Here is an 11,589-nt window from a genome sequence, read left to right as displayed (position 1 = left end):
TGGGTATATATTAACTATATAATACAATGAAAACTTGGAATCTTCAATGAAACGGCTGATGGGCTCTAGTGGTGAGAGCTCAACTCTCTGATATAGCAAGTCATTGATCCAGACAGATGACTTTATCATCAAATGGTTGTGAGGATTAGCACATCTAACGTCAACCCATCTACTTGACGTGGTGAACTCAATAGCTTCATGCCACCTCAACACGAATAACAAAAATGACACTTTATCATCTGCCATGTGGCAATTGACTCATGACAACTCCTCACCTCTCTCCGTATTCCCCATGCCATACCCCGCCCATGAGAGAGCAGAGGTAGGCAGTGTGTGGTTAAACACTAAGATAGCAAGCGATTGTCAATGGCCCACATGGTGTTTTCTTTTGGTGAGTGTTGGGTTCAAACCCCCTTGTTAATGCATATTATGGATGGATGGGGAATGGTTAGGGGATTGTGGATGCCCACACTCAGCACCCAAGATTGACTATGTCAAGGCACGCCCCTTTAGCCCAAATTGGTGTGTATTGTGCCTTAAACTTGTTTCGTTTACTAGCTTGCATTTGTTTTGTGCCAATACAAGACTTCTCAAAGAGCTAGTAGTCCAAAGGGAACACGAGAAGATGTGACTACCTCATTCCTATTGTGACATCTACGGGGGCTAATCAAGGAGCTAGTGGAGTAATCTAGAGAGAAATGCCGAGTCTCAGTAGCCAATTTTGGTTTTCAACAGGTCTTCTCAGGCCTCATTTACATTTTTCTCCATCCAAAAGTGTTGGACAATGAAACTTAATAAGCGTGGGGTCATAGGGATGCAAGGCCCTCCTAGTATAAGATGGTTAAAAAGTTTGGCCCTAAAACGTTTCCATGGAGCAATTAAGATCAACCACATTGCAATGCACAACAATATTAAAGTGTGATAGGCAATGCCAAGGGAGTTTGTTGTCAAAGTAGAGGTGCCTAGTGCTAGATCATAGATTAAGAGATGTATCGAAGAGCAATTGAGAGGTCACTCAAAGATGGCCCACCTAATATGTTAATGGGTGTGTAGTGGTGGTCTTTTAAGATGTGTCTTAGTAAGAGAAATCTAAGGGGTTCTAGAAAATCAACAAAGTCTTAGAAATCTACCTATATAATATAAGGGCTTCTACAAAGTCATAGAAATCTATCTGCAAGTTCAATATAGGAAGGATGTATTTTGATGTATATTAGACAAGGTGATTTGATAAATTTCACAATAAAGTACACTTGTACTGCTGATGGATAACTGCTTCTGCAAATCCAATTGGGTACCAGTCTGTCAAGGGACTTATAAAATCTACCATAAGCCATGAATAGGATCTAGCACAAGAATTTGTTTGCATTTCTTAGGAGATCCTACTAAGCAATTCAAAATGTGTCAATGGCTAGGAGTGAAGGTAGTCAAAGAAGATCTAATGGGGAAGAGACAAAATGTGGACAAATAGTGGATGATATAATATCACGTCAAGAATTGTAGGGTGTGGTAGAAGCAAGTTTAGTCAATACTTCATAAGAAATCCAACAAATTTGTACTTACTTATCTTTGTAAAGCATAATATGCTTGTCCATTTCAATCTTGTATAGCTCTTGTGAGGATTGGCCATGAAGACATGATAGAGCAACATACTAACTAGTGCAACAAAGAAGCTTGCATTAAGTTATCTCTATATAATACAAATTAGTTATCTTTGTAAAGCACAATACACTTTTCCATTGCAATCTTATATAGCTTTTGTGAGGATTTGCCATGGAGACATGATAGAGCATCATACTAATTAGGGCAACAAAGAAGCTTGCATTAAGAAAATGTGAACTTTGCATTGATGTGTGATCAAAATTTGGGAAAAGAACCATGCAATCTATTCTACCTTTATTCATGCCAAAAACTAAAGTACTTCTAAGCTTTTCCAACTTTTGAGAGACTTTTGATAATACATAGTGAGAACGCCCCTCCCATATATAGGAAAATGTCAAAAGACCCAAATGATTAACGTTAGGAGTTCTCCTCAATAGTTTATTATGCAATGAGTAGGTGTATCATTCTCGTTAGTAGCATCTCATCTCTGACACATGCTAACTCCCCCCCAAATCAAAGTCAACTTTAATTATGCAAACATCATGCTAGAGAGTTATTAACACATTAACCCCCATCATCCATGAAATTTCAACTTCCACATTTTGCCTCATGGGTTTAAAAAGTAACCTAAAAAGGACCAGCCAAAATCACATTGATGTATAAAGGTCTAAGGTTATGCAATTTTCAATATCCATATACATCACTTATCCAAAAAGCACATACTCATGAAAACTATATTGGCAATGTTCTAATTCTAGTCCATGTCTATTAGCATTGGCTCATATCTATAGGTTAGGTTGATGTTTTCTACGCATATCTAGTAACTACTAACAATATTATCCAAACAAATTTTAATTAGATTATTATCCAAATGCTTTTTTATTTAGCACACATTTGTTGGATCCACATACGCTCGACATCGATCACACAGACATTTGATTTTTTGCTCCAACCACATTTCGCGATGGTGGATACGGAGGGATTCATCCTCACTGGAGCTGCTTGTTGAAGATGGAGACATCCTACAAACAAACAACCCACCAAATTTGCTCTTCTTCAAATCCTTAACTTAAACTCTGTGTGTTAATGTTTGGAAACTCAAAGATAAGAATGTTTTTCGATACAAGATGAACATAGATGCCTGATCTCAATATCTTCCACAAATAACAACACAAAGTATAGAACACAATATAAAATAACTTATAGAATTGAACATAGAATAAGCAAATTTTAGTCATAGAATCTTATTGATATATGAATAAACTATAGAGTAGTTCCTATTCAAAGAGCCTTACCAACTCATCATCAAAATCAAGATGTATACCTCAGTACACAATGCCATAAGAGGTTTGGACAACTCAACTTCAAAAATCTAGGAGGTACAAGACAATTGGAATAAAATATAGAGCAATTCACCTAAGATTGCATGGATATTATGACGTGGATTATGCAAGAGATCATGTGACCAAGAGATCACCTACACAAGGATATGCGTTTTTTCTTGGTCAAGGTGCAATATCATGGTTTCTCAACAAACAACCAACTATTTCTTGTCTTCAATCAAAGTACAAAATAGAGCTCTCATGACAATAGGTGCATGTGAGGCTCTATGGCTATGAAGACTATTGTTAGGAATAATAGATTGTTTTGATGACATAAAGCCTGGATGTACTGTGATGGTCAATCAGCTCAAGACTTAGACAGGAATCTAGTATATCATCAAGGACAAAGCATATTGATGTTTGAGAGTGCTTCATCAAAGAAAGGTTGTTCCTTTGTGACATCACATTACAACATATGTGTGTCACAAAGGAAACAAAGAACTCTTGCAATTCCAAAATCCATCATGTAAACATTCTCCCACCATTGGGATTATGCACCAAAAGTTGCAGTGCCAATTGAGAAGTAAGAAAGGAAAAGGAATGAGATAGTAAATAAGGGAAAACTTCTTATTGAAACTAACCCTTGCTTCTCCATCTCCTCATATGTTTCTTCTATTGCACTGAGTTGATGACTAGCATGGAATAATGTCTACATGCTTGCTTGAGTGAGTTTGCTTCAATGGGTTGCTTCCATGGTTTTACTTCAATGGGTTTACTTCAAAGGGTCATTTCAAAGGGTTTGATTCAAGGGGTTGCTTCAATGCACAATTCTATTAAACTTGGAATACATTATATGGATAGTTTAATATTTAGAACTTAAGAGTCAACATACCATGCTAATTCCTCAAAAAAGATATAGATGTTTCATATTCAAACACTAAAGTATTTTCAACTTACATGACTCATGAGCTTAGAGCTAGTGCAGAATTAAATTGCCAATGCCCAAAACAATATACAACAATGGTGAAGTCTCATGGCAATAAAGTGGGCACAACCTACTTGCTCACATGGTTTGTATCAACCAAATACACTAAAACCAATGCTGGCAATCTATGGTATAAAATCTAATAGATGCATCAAAAGCTACCTAGTGAATCACACATATGGGTGCATCATCACTGCTCACTACTAGAAGCTCGTCAATTGGAATAGTATGGTTTGAAGGATGGCAACATATTACCATCTCTATGTCCTCTAACTATGCCCCTTGCATTGCGGCTCTTTCCTCCATGCACTCTCACCTTAAGTGCATGTTGATTTTGTTTTAAGTTTCTCAACACTATCTGTATCGTGTTTCATGCAACTTCACTTGTGCCTTGCAAGCATTGGATTTCCTCAAAAGGAGCTTTGTTTTCATCATGGAGCTTCTATTTTTGCAATTCCATTGTCTCTCATGCTCTCACTAGCTCAAAGCATTTCTTCTATGACTGCAACGTCTGTCCGAGGGTTCAAATGTTTCTCTTTGTATAAGGAGAATTCTACCAGGAAAGTGCAAATATAACATCTTTGTGAAGTACAAAAGCACATCCCACGGTGGGGCTCTTGTGGGCTCTTTGCCATATATGTTAATGTATATGTCACATGCTTGAGCTCGAATCTTTGGGCACTGACATTTAATGATCTTCCTATCTCCCATTCTTCTCAACGGGCTAAGAACCTGAATGCCAAGAACCTTTAAATTTCGTTTGATGGCTTATCTCTACATCAAATTGCTGAGTACCTAGATGGGTTATACCTCGTGTTTAGACCCCAATTTCTTGATGTCCTTTCATCGAGCACTAGTAGGATCTATCCACTATAGGTTTGTTGGATATTGTCTAGCAAGAGCAGCAATCCCTTGTCATAGCATGCACAAATTGCATGATTATGCTCCTCTTCTTCTTGAGCTTCCTATTGTGTGAGCAATTTATTTTGTATTCTTCTAGCTTTGTCATTTTGATGTGGCTTATCTTCTTCTAGTATTTTAAACATTTTGTGTGAAGGTAGCAGTTGGTTGGTAGGTGTATCTATGGTAACGTGTGAATTGCATGTAGTAGACATGTATTTTGCATTCCTAAATTCAAGCACATGGAAAATTTTAATATCAATGCATGGAGATGTAACATTTCACAATTCAAACACATGTAACATTTAATCTCAATGTAGGCAACACTTTGCATGATAGGATGATGCATGATACATATATGCTTTTACATGAAAATATGCAACATGATTCAACATAAAATGATGCATGATGATGCTACATGACATGATGCAACATGATGAAACATGACTATGCAGTATGATATGATGCAAGGCAATGCTACATAATAAGGCGATTGTCCACGAAAACATTCATCTCATTAAGGAACCAACAACATAAATTGGGGTACCTCCTATGGATTGAATTTCAAAATCACATACTTCAAGGAGTACCTGGCCAAGATGTTTAGATGTCTCCCAGGAAATGAGGTTATGCCTTGCTTGGCTATTTGCTACGACTTGTATTCGGTATGTTGCACCCATTAATTTTGTTTATCAAAAGTTGAGATGAGTAATGTTTGCTATCTCCTAATTATCAATGGATTTATCAATTGCATGTTCAATTTCATTAGGTACCACCACTCTTATGGTGTAAAAGGGTGATCATTGTTAAGTTGCATAATTTGAGTTTCTTTCATAGTTGGTGGATCTATTGTGGCTAGTGTATGCATACCAATTTATTGAGTTTGCTAGCTTGGGTGAGTCTTCAAGAACCTTCCTGTTGTCCTCTTTCTTATACGCTTTGAACAAATTTACTGATGTCGACCTATTAGTGGTGTTAGTTTCAGCAACAAATAAATTTCCACTCATGGGATGGTCCTTCCATGTTTTTAAGTCCACTCTAATGATTTGGTCTCCTTTTCTGAAATAAATGTTATCAAACCACCAGTCATGGTCTGATCACACATTTTGCATGAACGGTCTACCCAAGATGATGTCATAAGAGTCTAACTTATGGAGATTCATTACTACAAAGGACACTCAATACGAAAATCCAAAAGTTTTGATCTTGAGGTCTTTCAAGATTTCAGTTGGTTGCGCAATTGCACCATCAACAATAGCTAGCTTCACCACAAGGGTGGTATTCTCCATGGGAAGTCCTCTCCAATTTTCCCAGCATTGCTTGATGATAATAGTGACTCCATCTCCTCCATCCAAGATGGCAATGACCTTAAGATCACAATAGGAGATGGGTAATACTGCAATGGTATCATCACTCTCAGAGTAATGACCAAGCTTGTTGACACGTACTCTTGAAAGCTTTTCACCATGATTATTTATGTCATCAAATAGGTTTAATTTGTGATGCAACTTGATGGTCTACCTCATCCACGTCTGTTGAGTACAACCTACCATTCATCCAATCTAACCATAAGGTTGGACTATTACGCAACAATCAAGCAATGGACAATTTGATTTTAGTGGACAAGAGGGTGGACAAGAAGGATGTAAAGTCTTGAAATGTGCCTGGGTTTATCTCCATACCAGAGTGTGGATGGTTCAAACAAGATCTCCTTCTCCAGGAATTTAGTAATCAATTTGGAGATAGTGACAGGCCTGCATCTAGATGAAGTTTTGTTTAGATGATGATGCAAGTGTTTCCCCCCTTCCTAAGTGCATGCACTAGGAGGACTCTCATACTATCATTTGTTATCATGGTCGGTGAGATGGAGGTGGTGGAGGATAGATTGGCCTTGCTTCATACATATACCTAGGATCAGGAGTATATTGAATGTTTGGGTTGTGGACATATGCTGGATTTGTAGGCCCTGAGCCACTAGGCATTTGTGCAATTGCATTTGGTTGGCTCGACATGGAGGTGTGAACAGGTGGGCCCCTAGGCGTTGACACTCCTACTTTCGCTCTACAAATGCGTTGGTGATAATGGGGGTCGAAGGTAACCCACTAGTACCCTTAACAAATGTTACAAGTTGTGGGGCACTTTGGCTTTGTGGGTTGGTGATCCATTAAGTGATCCAATTCAAACCCCAGTTTTTCCCTCTTGACTGATGTTAGAGTAAGCATGAGAAGCACCTATTGTTCCTTCATCCCTATATGTTTGCCTTTCCTCATTAGGTAAAATTGAACATGGAGGTTGTGGTCTCAAAGAGGTGTGAATGTGGCACCAGGATCAACCTCATTATTTCTCCAAGAGAAGGCTCTTGAATGAATTGGCATCTACTCTTCTGGAACCCGTTGGGACTCCATGGACATGCCATACTCAGATTACTACCCTTCTTGAGTTAGCATACACTGTGTGCCTATTGTGTGTCATAATACAAAGTAAGTCTCATTGTGTTTAGGAAGCTAGGCAAATACTTGTCTCCACTCTGTTGGGGTCCAACCGCCACTACAGATGTTTGTTCCTTGCTTCCACTTTGGTTAATCATTTTGTGCTAGATATTCCAAGAGTCACTGCCGTTGTGATCCAAGATGTAGAAGGGTGGACAATCACTAGATATTCCATTTGTGTGCTCCTTGTTCCCCCGCTAATGGGTTCACTAATTTTGTGTTTTTTGATAGGCCAAACCTAGCCTCAAGTCTTTCCATCATACTAGTAAAGTTTTCCACTAGTCATCTAGCAGTCGAAGGTGTGGGAGATCGTGGTGTTGAGGTGCTGGAGCGTGGTGCCATTGTGGCTGTTGTGTTAGCTAGATTTCCCATGTTGCTATACATGCTCATAAGATTCTCAGAACTAGAACACTCTCCTTGGTTTGGTCCATGTAGAAGTAGGAACTGACTCTTAAGATCCCTGACCTTAACGATGCAAATCTAGGTATGTAGGTCGATAAGAGGGTATCTGAGGCACTATTCTCAAGCTCAATTTTGGCTCTTATGACTCTTCTTGACCTCAAGTGAATGGAACAATTAAGGCCCCAAATCTTCATTGATTTCGGCTCGACCCACGATCAAGGGGCAAATTTCATCCTTTTTTGGAGCTCGAGATGCCAATGCATATGCCAAAATTTTCTTTGTTTCAGGCTAACTGTTGCTAAGTCAGCATCCTAGATGGTAATTTAGTGAGACTTACTTATATGTTAGTGTTGACTTTGCTAAGTCAATGTTGACTTCCTATGTCAGGGTCTTGGCTAACTCAGCTTTGACCTCTAATTCGGCGTTGATCACTAAATCAATGTTGACCATTAAATGTGTGTTGACCACTAACTCAACGTTGACCCACTAAACTAATGTTGACCATTAAATCTATATTGGCCACTATCTCAACATTGACCACTAACTCAGTGTTGATCATTATATCAATGTTGACCACTAAATCAACGTTGACCAATAGATCAACATTGATCACTAACCATTATTGGTCACTAACTCAACGGCTTGGCTAACTTAGTATCTTGCTAAGGAAACGTTGACATACTATGTCAATGCCTTGAAATGAACTAGCATGCCAGTTGTCAACATTTATTGTCCGACTCTACTGGTAGTAGGTGAAACTGTCAAAGGTAGGTGGGTGTTAGGCTAAGTCCGTGGTACTCACTTATATGTCAGTGTCCTTGATGCTAAGTCAATGACAATGCCTTATATGTCAACGTTGACTTTCTCCTTTCTAATGATTTCTTGCTCAGACTTCGTTCGTGTTCAAGGTTTTTTGTGCCCAAGGATTCTATACTAGCTACATTACCTATTGAAACGAACAAAAAACAACAACTTTTGTACATCTTAGGGTGATTTCTTATTTTTAAAAAGATTCCCTACCCTACCAAATTTCAAAAATCATCAAAACACTCATTTCTACCTAGTTTATCTAGCTTTTGCCACTACCACAAGCTTAGCAATTATGTTGCCTTTCCTCTCCTATGATTTCAACTTGTTCTAACACCTAAAACACTCAAAAAATCCAAGAAACGAGCCCACTAGCTCCCTACAACTCCAAAACCAGCTTCCTTTCATTACTTGACTTGATAGTGTGCGATGGGTAGATTACAAGATAAGTAATGGTTGAGTGTAAGTGTATTCTCGACAACGGCGCAAAAAATGTTAAGGGGCGAACTACCAATCTCTCAACGTGTCGTGGGACTTTGAGGTGTCACCGAAGAAGAGGTCACCTTCTCTGAACCCTTGTTTGAGAGCTTACACTTCACAATGCCATCCATAAATGTCACCGCTATAGCTCCCAAATCACATCTCTCACAAGAAAAGAACACCGGGAAGAGAGAGAGAAAAGGGAAGAGCGTGAGCGTGGTGAATGGGCAAGGGAATGTAGGCATGAGAGCAACAAGCAGGGGCCAAAAAGTTGCCTTTTTATACGTGACCCTTGTTCTAACCCTAATTATAACATAATTCTCCACCAGCCTCGATTCTCACTCTTTTAGGGGAATGTGATCCAATGGCTCTATCCTTTGTTAGTTCTAGGGGAAAGGGGGGTGGGTGCCTTTAAAATATCAACATCCCCCCTACTTTCTCCATTTAAAGACCCAATAAAGAGGCTTGAAAGAGGGAAAGGGGGGTGGGTGCCTTTAAAATATCAACATCCCCCCTATTTTCTCCATTTAAGGACCCAATAAAGAGGCATGAAAGAGGGAAAATATGGTTAGTTGTCCCGAAGTTGGTCTAAATGTGGCAAAGTATTGGCCCACCAATGCCTTTAGTATTGGGAAGGTAAATTTTTTCCCTTTTTTTTTGAAAAGTTGTATCCTTTCTCTATTACTGTTCATGCAATGCCCTTACATTTTGAAAAAGATTTTAAAAAACATAGGCGCAACCCCTTACACTGTGAAAAAGATAGGGGTGCACAAGATCGGGCCCTTTACCCTAGTGGAGGGAACAAATTAAAAAGCTCAAATATTACACGTCTTTTCCTACAAATGGTGAGATATTGCAAGTATTTTCGTACATTTTTGCCAAAGAACATATTGTTAACCAAATTAGTTAACAAAGGGAGAGGTTGTATAAAGGGTTGGGGGAGCACCATGTGGGAGGGATTAGATAAGAGAGGAGGGGAAGGTGAGCAAAGGAGAGAAGTGTGGCATGGAGGGTCATGGGTGAGCTAGTTAAACATCATGATGGGGAGTTGTGAGGGTAACGGGGGGGACGGCGCTACTTTGAGAGGGCTATAGGGGGTGGACAACATTTGTGTGAGAGGAGCAATAGGAGAGGAAACACGAAAGGCAACGACTGACAGTGTGGTCGAACAAAGAGGAAAGAGTGGAGAGGCAATTCCTTCAACAAAATAGAATAAAGAAGGATTCTTCTTTTCGTGGATTCAAACATCGAGGGAACGAAAGGGTTGAAAGTATGACAATAGTAAGCAAAATGACAAGGAAAAAGATATGAAAACACTCATGAGTAATGCAACAACCACACTAAAATGTGAGTAGTCTCGACACCATGACTCACAAAAGTTAGTTCCAACCTAAATACAAGTGAGGAGCTACTAGATGAGGGAAGTAGAGGGTGGCGATGAGGAGGTTATTATACAAGGGGACAAGGAAACATACATGGTGACAAAGGGAAGGCGAGGGAAGGAGACTATAAAGGAAGAAAGCTTGAATTTCATTATTTTGTTGAAGGAATTTCTCTCCACTTCGCATATTACATTATCACCTTGAATTTCTATGCAACACCTTCCTTTCCATACCACATTCATCACCATACTCCATGCATCATTTAGTGCATTCTGTTGTCCTTCACTTGTGTTGCAATCCTTGCAACCTCCAATCCAAGCTCCTTCGTACCACCTCAGGGTACTTGAGGTCCCCAATAAAATGAAACTTGATTAAAATATTTGTCTTGTACTACCTTTCATATGCGAGATGCAAGCAAGGGTGAAGATGGGAGATTGATTGTAAACAACCCCAAATCTTTCATTCCCTCAAATTGTCTATAAAGCACCCAAAGAGAGCCCCACATCAAAACCTCCATATTCTTCATGCTCCCCCTTCTCTCCTTAAAACTTTGCACTACCCTGATCTTACAAACATTTCTTTTTTCCGATTACACCACACCTTAGCCTTTCACAATCTAACCACTCTATCCTCTCCCATGGGAACACCACCACACATAACACGTTTAACTACACAACACGTTTTATTACATAACTCCCACTAGACACCTTGGATCTTCAAGATCCTCATCACATCTCGAAGCTTATAAAGTTTCCCATCTTTTTCTAGACTCCATGGTGTAGAGGAGTTATAACTTCACACACTAGAACACCCTTTTCCAAAAATAAGAATTCAATGTAACACTATCCTCCCTACAAAAGACAACGAGAAGTGTAACCTAGCATGCATGCACCTATTGCTCACCCAACGACATAATTGATGTACACGATTGGGAGGATTTCATCACAGACCTCAAAGCAGTGCTTCCAATAGAGCCCCCCCGTTTGGAGGGAGAGGGGAGGGGTGGAGGGGAGAAAGGAGCGAATTAACCTATGCAAATTAGATTGATTAGTGGCTTCTTCGATAAGCCACCGCCCTGCACCATCAAGAAGGTTCTACAACAAGTTTAAAAGGAGGGGTAGTGAAGGGGGCTGTGAAAGCCTCCCAAACAAGCAGGAAAAGGAAGGGAGAGGAGTGGGAGAGGTAAGAGAGGAGGGAGGAAGGAGAAGAGGAAGGGGCTGAAG

This window comes from Dipteris shenzhenensis, chromosome 26 (genome assembly GCF_047967505.1).
Source record: "Dipteris shenzhenensis isolate YYH24624 ecotype China chromosome 26, Dip_SZ_1.0, whole genome shotgun sequence".
NCBI classification, from domain to species: domain Eukaryota; kingdom Viridiplantae; phylum Streptophyta; class Polypodiopsida; order Gleicheniales; family Dipteridaceae; genus Dipteris; species Dipteris shenzhenensis.
This window is presented reverse-complemented; position numbering follows the sequence as displayed.